Source organism: Leptodactylus fuscus, chromosome 9 (genome assembly GCF_031893055.1).
Source record: "Leptodactylus fuscus isolate aLepFus1 chromosome 9, aLepFus1.hap2, whole genome shotgun sequence".
Lineage (NCBI taxonomy): Eukaryota > Metazoa > Chordata > Amphibia > Anura > Leptodactylidae > Leptodactylus > Leptodactylus fuscus.
The window spans coordinates 48,306,228-48,325,579 of NC_134273.1; the positions used below are offsets into that span (position 1 = coordinate 48,306,228).

Consider the following 19,352-nt stretch of genomic DNA (forward strand, 5'->3'; position numbering starts at 1 on the left):
GTCCCACCTCCCCTGCACAGTTATTAGTGCAAAAAAAGCGCCAGGAAAGGTGGGAGGGGATATGAATTTTTACTGCGTTTGCCGCGTGGTATTCGATTCTAATCGAATATATTGAATAGCCTGATATTCGATCGAATACCTATTAGATCGAACGCTGTTCGCTCATCTCTAATAACAACCCATATATCTAATGAAGAGGGGCCCCCCAGGATTTTAGCCTGGGGGATGCATGGTGTCATGGCCCACATTATTTAAATTAATAGGGTAATTTTTAATAGTTAATTTTGAGGCACTTTGGACGGTGTTGTGTGTGTTTTTGTTGTGTCCCCCCCCCTCCTCTTGTTCCCTCAGATTTACAGTTGTACTTACCGAAGTCGTCCCCTTTGAGGATGGTCGCTAATGGCGTCTTCTGAAAGTTCTGGAAGCATCCATCTCTGGGCAGACTTCAATATCTCTGGGTAGATTTCAAATCCAGGCATCAGCTGATTGGTGGATCTATGTTCAATGGCGGGAAATCCAGCTATAAAAGAGGGAGAGTTAGACGCCGTGGTCAAGCATTTTTTAAAGAAGAAGCTATAAACCTGAGCCCCAGCCCACCCTCCCTTTGTTTTATTAAAAAGATATACTTTTATTGTCGCGATGTTTGTATTAGGGAGAAATGGTCACCCAGCTAATGCTGGGTGGACTAGGTTATTTTACAGTTCATGGTTTGTTATGGTCATGTGAGTTTATGAATTCTATTATTTGGTTTATTTATGGATTTATTTATTTAATTATTTATTGATTTATTGGTTCCTTGATTGATCAATTGGTTATTTGATTACTAATCAATTCATGTAACGGCCTAATTAATCTACACAAAGTCGTTGTTGCGTGATTATTTAAATTAGTTATTTATAAGTAATTAGGGCTTTAGATGTTAGGTTTAAGGAGGAATGTTGGGCGTATGACACCATGATCTAACCAATCCAACAGAGATAATAAACTAAACTGCAACCAAACTGCTGCAGATATATAATGCTCCTGAATATATCATAACGCCCCATCTAAACTCAAAAGTCCCTAAATTATATACTGCCTCCAGATCTCCTATACTCATAATGCGTATCATATTTACCATTTATCTATTACCATACCATTTATCTGGGTCACTCATCAAACCCATGATCGATCTATCAAGTGATTTCTTAGTCAAAAAAGGAGACAACACCCTATCTCTGTTCGATAAATGGCACTAAAAAAAAGCCATTATTGGGTCCCTTGGGCTTAACACTCTCAAATCTGAAGACCCACTCCACTTCTTTTCTGAGGATCAGCTAATCCCACTCTTCCCCCCATGACGGCGTATGCATAAATTCTATCCCCTGAAATATGAGGGTGAAAGGATCCCCTCTATGTTTCTCCCAGAAATGAACACTGAGGTGTTGATCCTCTCTCCTATTAATATATAAAATAATCCTTTAATAGTCCCACAGTGGGGACATTTCAGAATGTTACAGCAGCATAGTATTACAGTTACAGGATAATACACAGTAATATCTTACAGAAGTAGACACACATATGCTGAGAAGAGAAGATATACCAGGAGTCAATAGCAGCTTAGGAAGAGAAGAAAGAAAGAAGGAATACTTCATAGTCATATTCATTTAGTTTTCTGTGCGGGGTGATCTTCGCTTGGTCTGATGTAGATTATACAGTCTGATCGCGGTTGGAACGAAGGACCTGCGATAGCGCTCCTTCTCACACTTGTGGTGAAGCAGACGGTCAGTTACAGTGCTGCCAAGTACCATCAGGGTCGCATACATGGGGTGGGATTTGTTCTCCCACATTGAGGTCACCACGGACAGTATCCTTCTGTCACCCACCACCTGTATTCGGTCTAGGGGACTCCTAAAAGAAAGAGCTGGCCCTTCTGATCAGCCTGTCAAGTCTATTTCTGTCCCTGGTTGACATACTGCTCCCCCAGCAGGCCACACCGAAAAAGATGGCTGAAGCAACTACAGAGTTGAAAAAGGCCCTGAGAAGTGTCCCCTGGACTCCGAAGGCCCTCAGCCTCCTGAGCAGGTAGAGCCTGCTGTGGCCTTTTCTGTGCAGCACATCCAGGTGATCAGCCCAGTCTAATTTATTATTGAGGAGCACACTCAGGTATTTATAGATCTTGACTATCTCAATGCAAGTCCCTTGGATCTCCACCACCATCTCCTTGGTCTTCCCAGCAATAATCCTGAGGTGGTTCAGCTGGCACTATTCAACACAATCCTGGTTTAAGTCTCTGTATTCCCTATCGTCGCCATCAGTGATAAGGCCTACTATTGCAGAGTCATCGGAGTACTTCTGTAAGTAACAGCTGGATGAGTTGTGCCTAAAGTCAGCAGTGTACAGTGTGAAGAGAAATGGGACAAGAACTGTACCTTGCGGTGCCCCCGTACTACAGATCATAGTGTCAGACACACAGTCCCGGGCTCTCACATACTGAGGGCGGTTTGTGAGGTAGTCTAGGATCCAGTTGGACAGGTGATGGTCCACTCCACCAAGGTTCAGCTTCTCCCTCAATAGCCCTGGCTGAATGGTGTTGAATGCACTGGAGAAATCAAAAAACATTATTCTCACAGTGTTTACGGGTTTCTCCAGGTGAGATAGAGCTCTGTGAAGAAGGTGGATGATGGCGTCATCTACCCCAATGCCCGGTCGATAGGCAAACTGGAGGGGGTCCAGAGCAGAGCACACTAGGGGGCGTAGGTGTGTCAGGACCAGTCTCTCTAGGACCTTCATCAGGTGGGATGTCAGTGCTACAGGTCGGTAGTCATTGTAGTCCATCACATTGGGTTTCTTTGGGACTGGTACCACACAAGATGTTTTCCACAGTTGAGTTACTCCCAGCTTTAGACTCATATTGTACCTGTGCATAATAATACTACACACCTGGTCATCGCACATTTTAAGAACCCTTGCGCTTAAACCATCGGGTCCTCCAGCCTTGTCTGCCTTAATCCTCTTGATTTCCCTACACACTTGAGACTCCTTGAGGAGTAGTTCCCTTTTGGCTTCCCCCACTGTAGTTAATGGGGTACACAGAAGCACACAGGGCCGGCGTTTGTGTGTGTGTGTGAGGGATGCAAACTGGGCAATTGCCCAAGGCCCCAGGACTTGCAAGGGCCCCCTGGCGGTGGAATACTTTCCCTATTAATATAGGGTAAGTATATGTTGGAAGCATAACTTTTGACATGCCCCCCCCCACAACCGACACCGACGTCGAAGACCTCGACCGACCCCCTCCTCCACACTCTATTATGTCCCTTAGTAATCCCTGCACACAGTATTATGTCCCATAGTGGCCCCTGCACACAGTATTATATCCATTAGTGTCCCCTGCACACAGTATTATGTCCATTAGTGTCCCCTGCACATAGTATTATGTCCCTTACTGGCCCCTGCACACATTATTATGTCCCTTACTGGCCCCTGCACACAGTATTATCCCCCATAGTAGCCCCTGCGCACAGTATTATCCCCCATAGTGGCCCCTACACACAGTATTATCCCCCATAGTGGCCCCTGCACACAGTATTATGTCCCTTACTGGCCCCTGCACACAGTATTATGTCCCTTACTGGCCCCTGCACACAGTATTATCCCCCATAGTGGCCCCTGCACACAGTATTATCCCCCATAGTGGCCCCTACACACAGTATTATCCCCCATAGTGGCCCCTGCACACAGTATTATGTCCCTTACTGGCCCCTGCACACAGTATTATGTCCCTTACTGGCCCCTGCACACAGTATTATCCCCCATAGTGGCCCCTTAACACAATATCATCCTTAACAGTGTCCCCTGCACACAGTATTATACCCCATAGTGGACACCCATAAACAATTATTATACTCTTTTCAGACCCCAGAGTATAATAATCGGAGACCCGGGGGAATAAAAACATAAAAAATTACTGTTTCTTACCTGTCTCCGGCTCCTACACTGTATTCTCCGCTGGCGTCCTTCTGAAATGACGTCAGACGTCACATGACGGGACGCAGTCAGAAAGGAGGCCTGGCAGGATCGTGGAGAGGTAAGTAAGCCCTCTGATTCAATGAGAGGGGTGAGCAGAGCCCAGGAAACGGGGCTTATCACTATGCAGAAGATGGACCCTGCTGAGCTACTGCCCAGTGGCGTAACTACCACGGAGGCAGCAGAGGCAGCTGCCACAGGGCCCGGGACATTAGGGGCCCGGTGACAGCTGCTACCGCTGCTATCATTATTCTCGGAGGTCTTTTCAGACCCCCGAGTATAATGATCGGGGCCCCCTGTTGGTGGAATACTTTCCACCAACAGGGGGCCCCGAAGCTGCAGCAACGGCTGACACACAGGAGCTGCAGGTCTTCAGCGCTTCAGGACGTTCCCCCTCTCCCCCTCTCTCCCCCCTCCCTTTCTCTGCCTGTCCTCTGCCCACCAATGAGAGGGCTGAGGAGAGCCCAGGAGGCGGGGCTTATCACTGCCGAGCTACTGCCGTCCTGCACTCAAGAGGAGAGGAAGAAGAAGCTGCTCCAGGAAAATGAAACTAAAGAAAGAAAACAGGTCCACAGGTACGTACTGGGGTTACTATACTTATTAATGTCAGGTACACAGGTACAAACTGGGGTTACTATACTTATTAATATCAGGCATATGGGGTGATTACTTTTGTTTTAGTAACTCCATGTGCCTCATATTATTAGCAGTTAACCCTATCATGTCCCTCACATTAACCCCTGTGTGCCTCACCGTAAGAGTTACTGATATGTGTGACATATGGGGGTAATAATAATGAAGATACTTTATTATTACCTCCATGTCTCTCACATATCAGTAACTCTTATGTGAGGCACACAGGGGTTAATGTGAGGGACATGATGGGGTTAACTTCTATTAATATGAGGCACATGGAGTTACTAAATTGTAATGCACATGACCAGATTTTTTATCCACAATTGTCCTGGTATAGCGGTCAGCGGGTGACGTGACAGTATTTAGTCCTGTAGGGGCCACTATGGGACATAATACTGTGTGTAGGGGCCTCTATGGGACATAATACTGTGTGCAGTGGCCACTATTGGGTATAATACTGTGTGCAGCAGGGGCGGATCCAGGGCCGGGCGAGCCGGGCAAACGCCCGGGGCCCCGCGCTTAGCGGGGCCCCGCGGCGCGGCCGGGACCTAACAAAATGGTCCCGGTCGGCATGTCCCAATTCCAACTGAGCTCAGCGTTAAAGCAGGAGCTGACAGCTCCTGCTTTAAACGCCTATGTATTTCAGCTCATCGGCGGTAGGACGCCGATGAGCTGAATGCATAGGCGTTTAAAGCAGGAGCTGTCACAGCTCAGCTCCTGCTTTAACGCTGAGCTCCGGCATTTGTAGCCGCGATGTGATGACGTCATCACATCGCGGCTACAATATGTGTATGAGGGAGAGAGCTGCGGGGGAACGAGGAATGGTGAGTGTGTGTGTGTGTGTGTGTGTGTGTGTGTGTGTGAGAACGGCATGACACTGGGGCAGATGGAGGGGGAGAGAACAGCATGACACTGGGGCAGATGGAGGGGGGAGAACGGCATGGCACTGGGGCAGATGAAGGGGGGAAGAACAGCATGACACTGGGGCAGATGGAGGGGGGAGAATGGCATGACACTGGGGCAGATAGAGGGGGAGAGAACAGCATGACACTGGGGCAGATGGAGGGGGGAGAACGGCATGACACTGGGGCAGATGGAGGGGGAGAACGGCATGACACTGGGGCAGATAGAGGGGGAGAGAACAGCATGACACTGGGGCAAATGAAGGGGGAGAGAACAGCATGACACTGGGGCAGATAGAGGGGGAGAGAACAGCATGACACTGGGGCAGATAGAGGGGGAGAACGGCATGACACTGGGGCAGATGGAGGGGGAGAACGGCATGACACTGGGGCAGATGGAGGGAGAACAGCATGACACTGGGGAAGATGGAGGGGGGGAACAGCATAGCACTGGGGCAGATGGAGGGGGAGAACGGCATGACACTGGGGCAGATAGAGGGGGAGAGAACAGCATGACACTGGGGCAGATGGAGGGGGGAGAACGGCATGACACTGGGGCAAATGGAGGGGGGAAAATGGCATGACACTGGGGCAGATGGAGGGGGGAGAACAGCATGACACTGGGGCAGATGGAGGGGGGGAGAACAGCATGACACTGGGGCAGATGAAGGGGGAGAACAGCATGACACTGGGGCAGATGGAGGGGGAGAACGGCATGACACTGGGGCAGATGGAGGGGGAGAATGGCATGACACTGGGGCAGATGGAGGGGGAGAACGGCATGGCACTGGGGCAGATGAAGGGGGGGAGAACAGCATGACACTGGGGCAAATGAAGGGGGAGAGAACAGCATGACACTGGGGCAGATGAAGGGGGGAGAATGGCATGACACTGGGGCAGATGAAGGGGGGAGAACGGCATGACACTGGGGCAAATGAAGGGGGGGAGAACGGCATGACACTGAAGCAGATGAAGGGGGATGGCATGACACTGGGGCAGATGAAGGGGGGGGAATGGCATGACATTGGGGCAGATGAAGGGGGGAGAACGGCATGACACTGGGGCAGATGAAGGGGGGAGAACGGCATGACACTGGGGCAGAGACGGGGGAGAATTGAAACTGTGGGCAGATAAAGGGGGAGAATGGCATGAAACTGGGGACAGAGATAGTGGGGGAGGACATGAAACTAGGGGTAGATGAAGGGTGTATATGAAAATGGGGGGGAGATATAATTTACGGGTGACTGTAGGAGGATTATACTGTGTGGAATCACATGAAAATTGAATGAGAATGGGTGGAGTCAACATAAAAGTGGGCGGGGCCGCACATTTTATTCCCTCTTTCTAGTCTTCAACAGTTGGGAAGTACAGGTTAGAAGTGCGAGACCCCCCAGTAAGTAGGGCCCCACCAAAGTCAATTGCCCAGGGCCCCGCAAACCCTGGATCCGCCACTGGTGTGCAGGGGCCTCTAAGGGACATAATACTGTGTGCAGGGGACACTGTTGGTCATAATAGAGCGCACAGGAATGCGTAGGAGGGACTTGGTCAAGATCTTCGGTGTCGGGGGGGCCCCATGTCAAAAGTTCGCCACGGGGCCCCGCCATTCCTAGTTACGCCACTGCTCCTGCTATTACATCCTGCACAGAAGAGAAGGAGCAGAGGAGATCTCCAGCAAAGTGAAAGTAAAAAACACACAGGTTCATGCTGGAGTTACTATGGCCATTATTGTCAGGCATTTGGGGTGATTAATTTAGTTTTAGTCACTCCACATGCCTCATATTAATAGAATTGACCCCATCATGTCCCTCACATTAACCCCTGTATGCAAGGGTTACTAATATGTGAGACATATGGGGGTATTAATAATGAAGATACATTATTATTACCTCTATGTCTCTAACATATCAGTAACTCTTATGTGATGTACACAGAGGTTAATGTGAGGGACATGATGGGGTTAACTGCTATTAATATAAAGCACATAGACTTACTAAACTGTAATGCACATGATCATATTTTTTATCCTCAATTGTGGATAATATTGTGGACTATTATATTTCAATGGTCCCGTACATACGGCCGTTGTTTTTGCGGCTGTGTTTCTGGGCCAAATTGAAGAGCTGCAAATTATGGAGCAGGTCCTATAGCTTAGTCCTGGTATAGTAGTCAGCGGGTGACATGACAGAATTTAGTCCTGGTATAGCGGTCAGCAGGTGACGTGACAGTATTTAGTCCTGGTATAGTAGTCAGTGGCTGACGTGACAGTATTTAGTCCTGGTATAGTGGTCAGCAGGTGATGTGACAGTATTTAGTCCTGGTACAGTAGTCAGAGGCTGACGTGACAGTATATAGTCCTGGTACAGCGGTCAGCGGGTGACATGACAATATTTAGTCCTGGTTTAACAGTCAATGGCTAATGTGACAGTATTTAGTCCTGGTATAGTAGTCAGCGGGTGACATGACAGTGTTTAGTCCTGGTATAGCGGTCAGCATGTCACGTGATAGTATTTATTCCTGGTATAGTAGTCAGCAGGTGACATGACAGTATTTAGTCCTGGTATAGTAGTCAGCGGGTGACATGACAGTATTCAGTCCTGGTATAGTAGTCAGCGCGTGACATGACAGTATTTAGTCCTGGTGTAGTGGTCAGCAGGTGACGTGACAGTATTTAGTCCTGGTATAGTAGTCAGTGGCTGACGTGACAGTATTTAGTCCTGGTATAGTGGTCAGCAGGTGATGTGACAGTATTTAGTCCTTGTATAACGGTCAGTGGCTGACGTGACAGTATATAGTCCTGGTACAGCGGTCAGCGGGTGACATGACAATATTTAGTCCTGGTGTAGCGGTCAGCGGGTGACATGACAGTATTTAGTTCTGGTATAGCGGTCAGCATGTCACGTGACAGTATTTATTCCTGGTATAATAGTCAGCAGGTGACATGACAGTATTTAGTCTTGGTATAGTAGTCAGCGGGTGAAATGACAGTATTTAGTCCTGGTATAGTAATCAGCGGGTGACATGACAGTATTTAGTCCTGGTGTAGCGGTCAGCAGGGGACATGACAATATTTAGTCCTGGTTTAACAGTCAATGGCTAATGTGACAGTATTTAGTCCTGGTATAGTAGTCAGCGGGTGACATGACAGTATTTAGTCCTGGTATAGTAATCAGCGGGTGACATGACAGTATTTAGTCCTGGTATAGTAGTTAGCGGGTGACATGACAATATTTAGTCCTGGTATAACAGTCAATGGCTAATGTGACAGTATTTAGTCCTGTATAGTAGTCAGCGGGTGACATGACAATATTTAGTCCTGGTATAGCGGTCAGCATGTCACATGACAGTATTTAGTCCTGGTATAGCAGTCAGCAGGTGACATGACAGTATTTAGTCATGGTATAGTAGTCAGCGGGTGACATGACAGTATTTAGTCATGGTATAGTAGTCAGCGGGTGACATGACAGTATTTAGTCATGGTATAGTAGTCAGCGGGTGACATGACAGTATTTAGTCCTGGTGTAGCGGTCAGCAGGTGACATGACAGTATTTAGTCCTGGTGTAGCGGTCAGCGGGTGACATGACAGTATTTAGTTCTGGTATAGCGGTCAGGAGGTGACATGACAGTATTTAGTCCTGGTATAGTAGTCAGTGGCTGACGTGACAGTATTTAGTCCTGGTATAGAGGTCAGCAGGTGATGTGACAGTATTTAGTCCTGGTATAGCGGTCAGTGGCTGACGTGACAGTATTTAGTCCTGGTATAGCGGTCAGTGGCTGACGTGACAATATTTAGTCCTGGTATAGCGGTCAGTGGCTGACGTGACAGTATTTAGTCCTGGTATAGTGGTCATATTTGACAACTCTGTGTGTATATAAATATTTTTTTTAGTGTGGGGAAGGGCATATGCCTTGTTGCTTTTGCCCCTGATCTTTAAAGATAAGGCGCAGAAGCAACTAGTTTGCCAAGGCAAAAAAAACTTATCACTTAAAATACATTAAGGGCTGGTTCACATGGGGTTCCACATGAACACATTCCCTTGCGGCTGCTGCGACGGGATGCCAGTTCAGTGCTGTACCTGGCAGTGCATTGGCATCCCGTCGCAGGTTTCCGCACTGGATTAAGCCCAAATGAATGGGTCTACTCCGGAGGGGGCTGTTGAGAGGCGGATGCCGCGGCTGAATTAGCCGCGGAATCCGCCTGAACAAAGGTCAGCTCGCTTCTTTTTTCCGCTAGCGGGAACAAACCGCTAGCGGAAAAAAGAACGCTAGCAGTCTACATAGACCACTATTGTAAGGGGACAGATTTTGAGGCGGATTCCACGTCAAAATCCGCCCCCTCTTACCCTGTGTGAACTAGCCCTAAGAACACCTCTGTAAGTACCAGTGATAGGCACTGCGGCACATTGAATTAATAGAATGTGACTATGTTGTATGTACAAGCGGGGCCCCACTTTTAATTTTGCCCAGGGCCCCATTTTGTTTAAAACCGACCCTGGAAGCACATACAGGACGTTATAAAGAAGTTTTGAACAGTACTGATGTAAATATAGCACTTAGCAACTTACTATTAGCTCTATGTTTACCTATGTCTCTGCTAATTTTCTCCCTCCCCTCTTCAAAAACTTTTATGGGTACATTTAATTTGAGCATATACAGGAAAAGCAATTGTCTGCACTATTTTATGTGTTTTCTGACCACCTTAATATTGAAATATTGCTGCATGAGAAGACATTCCATAGAACACATGCAGAGGGGGTTAATGGGTGTTAAGGGGGCAGATGTAACTGTGATATGTTGTCATAATGACAAAAGCAGAGTTGTGTGAACTAGAGAAGGGGCTTTTCTAGGTGATATAGTGTAGTGGGTTTCATGGTAGAACATTAAGTGCCAGGGCACACCATAATGGCAGTGCAGGAGATTAGTGATGAGATTTCATACAGGCAGGGACACATCCATGACTGAGCAGATGCTAGTTCTAATTCATGTACTGAGCTGTAGCCTGATAGAATTCCCTCAATATCCATAGACACACAGCCATCTTCCTGGAAAGAGTGTAAAAGTGCATGTAAGCACAGTCTGATAGTCTGTCTTAGGATGTCAAGATAAATTCAGCAAAGAATTCAGAGTGAATGCCAATTTTGGAGAGGTGTGAGGAAAGAGGCAGAAAGAAGATCCTCATGAGTAGAAAAAGATGCATTTTCTCTGATAAAATATTAAACATACTCCTAGTGTCAGACTGTGGTAGATTGGGCCTATCAAAGAATACAATTCTAAATACAGATTCATAAATAAAGAACAAGAGCATGTTCAAACAAAAATAGTAAATCAATTGTATTTCCCTATTTAGGAAGCTTGTGTGCCCTCCAGTTCCCATGTTGGCCAGTTAAAACAGTTTTATGTGGCTAGTAACACTACGAAATCCTACGCCCATGATATACTGTACATGATATAAACTTATTTCTATATAACTTTTTTTATTTCCATAGCCTGTCAAGTCCAAACTAATACAACAGAGAAGCCAGGACATCTAATAAAGCTTTGTAAAGTCAAGTCACTTAGTGTGTTGTTCTTCAGGATCACTTAAGACACAACACAATAAGCATCGTGCTTTTTTTAATATGCCAAGCCTTTTATATTGTCTTCATTCAATTCACAGTACCCAACCACAGATTCTATAATCCTTGCTTGACTATGTTGTCATAAGGAATCTGATACTTGCTTTCACCACACCCGATATTATTCATGACTGAGATAAAATATACAATACAGGGACAGTCCTCATAACTCCTAAGGCCTTGTGAATCATTAACGCCAACAATTTTGAATCTCAACAATTCAGTTCTGCTGGGTTTTTTTTCTGGTCATTGTAACAAGTGCTTCTAACGGGAATTTTCAGGCTCGACTCAGATTTCAATTCTGGGGTATGTGACCTCCCGAGATGTGCCAGAATGATCAAAAACCCAATGTCTGTGGAGCATCTCATGCCAGTGTAGGACCTGATTGAGATGTAGAAAATGCCAGCCTTGTTACAAAGATTTTATATAACAATACAGCATGTGATGAGGAACTGTAACCTTGCAGAATATCCTGAGATAATACTCTCGAAACCCTGACCAATAAAGTCAAAGTCTGCTGATGAAAGCTAACAAGCCTAAAAAAGACGTATGCAAGTAGAAATAAATTGCTCTATACTCAAAAGCAGGATATGTAACATCCACTAGCAGCTCTGGTACTGTAATAATGAGTCAAGATATCCCCAGGCGTTCTCATAGCAATAGTCGTGGGATATTATCCTGTTATTTAAAGCTTTTTCCACCCAAGATGTAAACTTCTCTGTGCTTCTAAATGCACATGTGCAGAATTTGTGTGAAATTCTTCTGTTCTGGTTAGACTGAAGTAAAACTCAGTGTAACCGTGTCTGAAAATTACAGTTCCTTGAAAAGTTTCCTTGCAGAAACAGTTAAATGGAATGGAAGGCAATAAGCAGATCTGAAAACATATCTGGCTTCTTTTCCCTTCTTTCCTGGCTTCTTTTCTCCCATGAGGGTCTATTCACACGGAATTTTTTTGGTGAGGATTTTGACGAGGAAAAAATCTGCTTCAAGAATTAGGAAATGTTTTTTTCCTCCAGCACAGTGTATGGACCTTGAAAAAACTTCTAGCAGTTTTTCCACGCAGTTTTTGCCAATTCCACATGGATTTTACACCTCCCATTGACTGCGTTGGTTTTTGCAGGCGGAATCTGCCTGAAGGAAGCTTTTTTCCGCTAGTGGAGAAAAAAAAACTAGCGGAACCCATAGAACTCTATGAGGAGGTGTTTTTTCCACATGGATTCTGACATGGATTCAGCGCCAAAATCCTCGCTAAAAAACTTCATTTGAATGGACCCTATGGGGGTGTTCTTCAAGGGTAGAGGTATCTGGTTATACATTTTTAATTAAAGAAATCACCAGTGATGCAGGTTTTTCACCATATAAACGCAATGCGTTTTTTTACACGTGTAAAAAATTGTAATTGAAGTCAATGGGAGTCTTATTTTTACACATGTGTTCTTTACACGTGTATTTTGCCAAAATGAGCGCGTGTTTACTCCGTGTGAATGGACCCTTAAAGTACAAGCAGAAGTCTTTAAGATGAAGTGGTCTCATCTCATGGCTGATGTAAGTTTGCTATATTATACAAGTGAGATTGAGGGCAATGTACAGGCTAAGGCACAGCTGCAATGTTTTCATGTGGCCACAGCCAGCAAAGAATTTGCTCAATAAAATAATGAAAGAAAGTAAAAAAAAAAAAGTTATTTGTATTATGGCCAATACTAGAATATGACTTAGTCCTTGACAACCCTTTTAATTCTCCAATTTGGGAAGTTACCACTGCAGCTTGCTCACTCCATTACCACATAGTTACCAACACCTCATTTTTTTCTTCTTGTAACTCTTTGTTTTTGTAAACAAATCTGTCTCCTGAGAATCATCTGAGCCTCATTGTGTGTGTGTTTTAGTCATTCATGTTCTTTCCACCTAAAAATGTAATTGTGACTCATGCTGAGCAGGAGGTAATACAACTTTTCTGCCTCCTCCCATACCTTGCAACTATTCAGCTGCCAAAAACTGGGTGTAGCCGAATTCTTTCCTTGCTAGTTCTCTGCATATAATGTACGTTCCTATAAAAACCACACGGGCACCTCCCAAATTGCATCACAGGGAACCTATAACTGCTTGTGAAATATCTTTATACAAGTATTGCCATTCACACTAAAAGTGAGCAAGGACTTCTGGAAACGCACATCACTCTATACGGTAAGCTTTCATTGACAGGCTGTGACAGGGTTCATGCAGAACAGTCATTTCTACAAGCAGAGATGAAGATTGAACTAGGCTTTGAAGGTTTTTCCAGCTTTTTAATGTAATCTTTTCTATAGGACAGATGCTATGAAAAAACACATACAAAATTACTAATACTAAACAAATAGTGTGAAGGCCTTCTTGTTACATATATATATATATATATATATATATATATATATATATATATATATATATATATATATATGCATATGTGTAATATCTGTAGTTAGACAAAGAGTAAAATAGTGAAACCTCTCCAAAAGATCTTGGTCTGAGCACTTTTCCAGAAAACCGTCTTTGAGTCTTTGCAAAGTTTGATGGTCGTCTCGTCACAGTATATATAGTTTACTTTTAGATCATTGGGTCTTTGGGTTTTTTGCTCCTGTTTACTGTACTCTACAGCTTCATACTGGGAAATCTGGACCTGCATTGCTACCCTTGGTGATGGCCAGTTGCCAAGCTTTAGGGTGTAGATAATACCTCATTATAGAGATTCTTAATGCTGTAGTGGTAGTGAATAGAGGATGTTTGTCCAGTAAAACTTTGTGTAACATGAATGCAAAATATATTAATTAAATTTACTTAAGTATCTGGTAAAATGTTTCCTTTGTTTATGGCAATTTCAGGAAAATTGTAGGGAATGTAGACATATAAAGGAATAGAGCAGTGGTTTTTAACCGGGGTTTGATCGAACCCTAGGCCATATGTACGGTTCATTTTGTGTACCAGTAAAAAGACATATACCTATGTCTTGAATTTGGAAAAAAATCATATTTGATTTATCACTAAAGAAGGGTTCGATGAATGTGTATATGAAACTGGTGGGTTCGGTACCTCAAACAAGGTTAAGAACCACTGGAATAGAGATATTTTAGTTAAACAATGTTCGCTATTATTGAAAGGTGTACTACGAATATCCTTGACAGCAGATTTTGCTAAATTTCCATAATTTTAGAGATAATGGATTAGGCATCACCTAAACATTCATCTTTCTCACCCAAACTAGGCCAGATGAGAACATAAAATGTATTAGTATATTCAGGGTCTACAAAAAGGACTAGAATGTCCTAGAATAGCATTGAAATTTAGAGAGCTGAGAAACCCTTGTTTTTAATGTAAACCAGCACAAGGGTCACTCAAGACTGGGTTTCTCGGGTTAGATTGTCTCTATGTCTTATGAGTTTAGCAGTTCTGTGATCAGACGTAATAAACAGAATCATCCTTAAGAAAGCAAAGTCTGAAGAGAAAGTAGTTCATCTAGTTAAATAAATAACTAACCTACCAGTAGGGTTTATTACTAGTTTACAACAGTCTATAGTCTGCTTTACATTCATCCATTGGATACCATACTATGAATTCAGTGACCTGCTGACAGGCTTGCCCACCTTTCTAAGTAATTTCATAATGCTTGATGTGTTCTGTTTCTCAGTCACGGTTGTCACATTGTGTTAGATGACCTAGGCTTATCCAAAATGACCGTCAATATAATAATATTAATGATGTTTTTACTATGACATATATGTGTTTTACTACTCCTATAATACACAACACTGGATGAATATGGAGCAGAAGTACATAGAGATGAATCTATCGACTGTTAAGTCCATGTTCATATGAATGTGGTACAAAATAGCCATGAATGATCAATTTTCAACAGAAGGGGACCCATTTTCACAGATCCCTCATAGAATTGAGTAAAAATTTATGATGGTCATGTCAATAGCTCCCATTCACATACAATGAATTTAATGTAGCTGTCATATGACTGATTGTCACTGTCATGTGAATGTAGGCTAAGTAGGTGTAATGGAGATGGTTATATGGAATAACTATTGCATTATCATATCATATCAAAGCATAAAGTATAAATTGTGAGCGAATGAGAGATCATGTGCAATACAAAAAGGTTGTATGCTACTTATTTCTTGCAAAACTTCACTTGCAATACTAAATCCACAAACAATGTAGAATGTTGCCCTTCTGGCATCTGGGTTAGAAATGTTAATGTTCCAGCTTGCATCATTACCACTAAAGAAGGATGTCTTCCATAGCTTACATTTATTGTACATTAAGTCATAGCGGTAGATGTACCTACTGATGTGTTAGTCATTTATAATAACATCATTTATGAATTAATTACAATAGCAATAAATTGGGAGAAGAGTACATACTGGTATCACCTATTATATAACATATCATGACCATAGAGGTAAATGGGGAGAAGAGTACATGCTGGCAATTCCTATTATAGGGCATCTCATGATAGTTAACGTAAAAAGATATATGATGTGACTAAATATTGGTTTATGACTTTGACTGAGGAATTTAAGCTTATTAACAAGGAAAAACTAAGATACATTTATTTTTGGTCATTTTCACTTATCTTTATATAGCATACATTTTTAATCATGAATATCCAGACATCCTAGACATGTCAGCTGTGCCATTTAATTGACTGCATAATGTGAGTGATGGCCCCAGGCACTTCAGTGTTATTCATAGCAGGTATGCGCTGAAGCCTTAAGTGTACAATGACCTGAGGGCTACAGCAATCTCATTATGACTACTCTTCTCAGTACACTGATATTATAGCAGGCAAGAACATGTATCTGACTTCTTTGTAAGTATAGATATGGAAATCTCATACAGCACAAAATCCATGCTACTGTTTTATTATATCTGTTGTATCCCTCAATCGTCATACTACTTCTAGTTTAAAGGGAATCTGTCTGAGGGCGGCATGACGTAATGACAGCAACCCTGATTCTAGCATTATGTCACTTGTGGTAGTTTTCATAAAATCATACTTTATTAGATACAACCAGACAGAACATTACAGTCCTCTCAATGAAGCCCAAGTCCACTTTTCATGAGTGTTGGAATTAGGGTTTGCTGCACCTAATTCCAACACTGTGAAACCGATTTTCTTGTGGTTGTTTTCATAAACTCTAACATTATTAGGTGCGGCTGAGCACAGAATCCTCATATTCCTAAGCAATGGGTGGGATGGAAACTCATTCAGTCTTTGGCTTTATTGTATCCAATACAGCATGATTTTATGAAAACTATGGCAAGAAAAAATGTAAGTGACACAGAGCTAGAATCAGGCTAAGGGTGTGTGGGAAATGAGCATTCCAGTGACTATGACGCTGTCCTTTACACACATAGTTTAACCACGTAGTTACTGTGGTTTCCCAGTGTTGATGTCTGCCAGTACATATCTCAATAGATAGGTTGGGTTGCTTAGGATTTTGTTTTTCAATACACAATGAGTCAGAGCACTGTGAATCTGACAGATGGGTGGGGCAGGTTGCTGGCATGATATTTGATGCTTGTTATCACAGAATAGTTACACATCGCTTGCATGACTTATCATCTCCGCTCGACTTCTCTATTTAAGAAATATCATTTCTGAAATGTCAAATACAAAGAAACATTTAATGCTACAGCTTTTTTTTATAGCAATAGGCAATTTCAAAAATAGTTTTGACCATATGACAGACTTTACAGCTATTGTATGTACTGTACTAGGAGCAGGTTTGTTCACATATTCATTTACAATAGTCTGCAGTGTAACACTGAGGCTACACATTGCACTGCCAAAGGTAGTAGTGCTGCACTGCCTGCAGTGCAACTAACATAAATGAATGTGGTCACAATGGGACCCACAATATGCCTGTGACAATGACACAATAGTCACCAGAAAAGCAATTATGTATTGAATAGATTGATCATACTGCTTAATATATAGCACCAATAAGTATACATATATTACAGCCTGTATCCTGGCTTATAAACCTTGATTGTTACATAGTCTTGTGTACAACCCTGTTTCTGAATCTCCCATCAGGTGCTGTATGAATGGAGTTATCCACCAATTGTATGGTATCACATGGAGTACCCTGTAGCCTTATAGTACAGACTATCTGCCTTATTTGTAAGATTTTTTTTTTTTTTTCATGTAGATTGTGAGCCCCACATAGAGCTCACAATGTACATTTTTCCCTATCAGTATGTCTTTTTTTTTTTTGTTTTTGAAATATGGGATGGAAATCCATGCAAACACGGGGAGAACATACAAACTCCTTGCAGATAGTTTTATGCCCTTGGCGGGATTTGAACACCAGGACTCCAGTGCTGCAAGGCTGCAGTGCTAACCACTGAGCCACCGTGTGGCCCCCTATTTGGAAGATATTTACTAGGTTCAGTTTTCAAATGTATCATTTTAAGAACTCTGCTCTGCATTGTGCATTTCCTCTATTGTTCAGCCTGGAATGTACTGAAATATAGGACTAGCACTAGTTGGGCAGCATTAAACTGTATAGGAAGACACTCCCAACACCCAGTTGAGACTTTATTCATTAAATTCTAGGAGGATTAACCAAGAAACAGCACAATATATTCTTCTATGAAAAGACGGCCTGGAATTGTCCTGAGGACTAGAATTAGTGACTTAACAGACATGTTTGAAGAGTTGACAGGCCCTCTTAAAATAGAAAATAGCAGGTTACTGCCCAGAGTTAACAACATATTTTGTTTATGGCAACAACAACAAAATCAAAGAATGCATATGCATGCTGAAGTATATATTCCACGGGTTCACATACATATGCTAACAATATAAAGGTAATAATTCAGTATTGATAATTACAGTGTCCTTAAAGAGGAACTTTCATCACCTGGGGCACATGCGGTTTTATATACCGCTAGAAAGTCAACAGTGCTTTCCCGTTCTGTGCCCCCGGTGAAGAGCTATTGGTGCCGGTACCATGGCTCTTCACTGTCAGAATGTCGTTTCTGACAGTCAGTAGCGCTGTACTGTGAGAGCAGTGAGGTGAGCACTGATAGTACTCGTCCATAGATGAGCACGGGGGAGGGGGGTGTTCCTCACCGCTCAGCGTCATCCCTGGGCGGTAAGTAACGTCCGCACTCACAGTACAGCGCTATAGACCCTTCTGTGGTACCGGCACCAACAGCTCTTCACACGGGGCACAGAACGGGAAAGCCAATAGTGCGCTGAATTCAGCGCACTGTCGGCTTTCAAGATGTGTATTACACCGCATGTGCCCCAGATGGTGAAAGGTCCTCTTTAGTTATTTAGCTCAGTCTCATAAAAAATCTGCAGTGATACATAAAAAGGTATGAGACCCCTGTGTTAGTAACAATTGCATTAAGAATAGGCCACCAAAGCTGACAGTCATGCACAATGTACAGTATGTACAGTACAAAAGGACTAAATTAAAAATGGTTTTCACCAGGAACCTCATAGAATAAGCCTAAATGCTATCTCCTCATGTTGCCTGGGAAGAGGAGCACTTTCTACATGATGTAGACACTGAAACCACTGTGAACTGAACCAATAAACATAATATACATAGCCACTGTAAGTCATTACAAATATAACTATGAAACATCTTAAGCAACTTTTACTCCTCATACATTGCACACATACTTGTATGGTACTTTTATTTTTACTTTAAACTGATCACTGCACGCTTGTATACTATATACTTTACTGTACATACTTATATAGTTTATCATAATAATATTGCATTGTAGACTATTTTTTTTTTTTAAATGTAGATTGTAAGCCCACACAGAGCTCACAATGTACATTTTTCCCTATCAGTATGTCTTTGGAATATGGGATGGAAATCCATGCAAACACGGGGAGAACATACAAACTCCTTGCAGATGTTTTTTTGTCCTTGGCGGGATTTGAACACCAGGACTCCAGCGCTGCAAGGCTGCAGTGCTAACCACTGAGCCACCGTGTGACCCCATTGTAGACTATTTTTGAAGGGTACTGATTCTGCAGTCAGTGGTAAATATGGTGTCATTCTCGTCAGACAGTCCAACAGTCCATCTACTTTATATAGTGATGAAATGTTGCCGCAGGATTATATAATCTGCTCTATAACATGCTACCTGTAGATTTAAAGCATTTGCCGTGTGACAGATTCC

General features: G+C 43.1%; 1 protein-coding gene across 1 annotated transcript in view; it reads left to right on the forward strand.

Annotated features, from left to right (window-relative positions):
* The first annotated feature begins 13,189 nt into the window (after nt 1-13,189).
* The window catches only part of EMP1 (epithelial membrane protein 1), a 31,792-nt gene continuing 25,629 nt past the window's right edge, over nt 13,190-19,352 (forward strand). The window contains exon 1 of the mRNA XM_075286376.1: nt 13,190-13,340. The gene's annotated coding sequence lies outside the window, so the exon portion shown is untranslated. The remainder of the gene's footprint in view (nt 13,341-19,352) is intronic.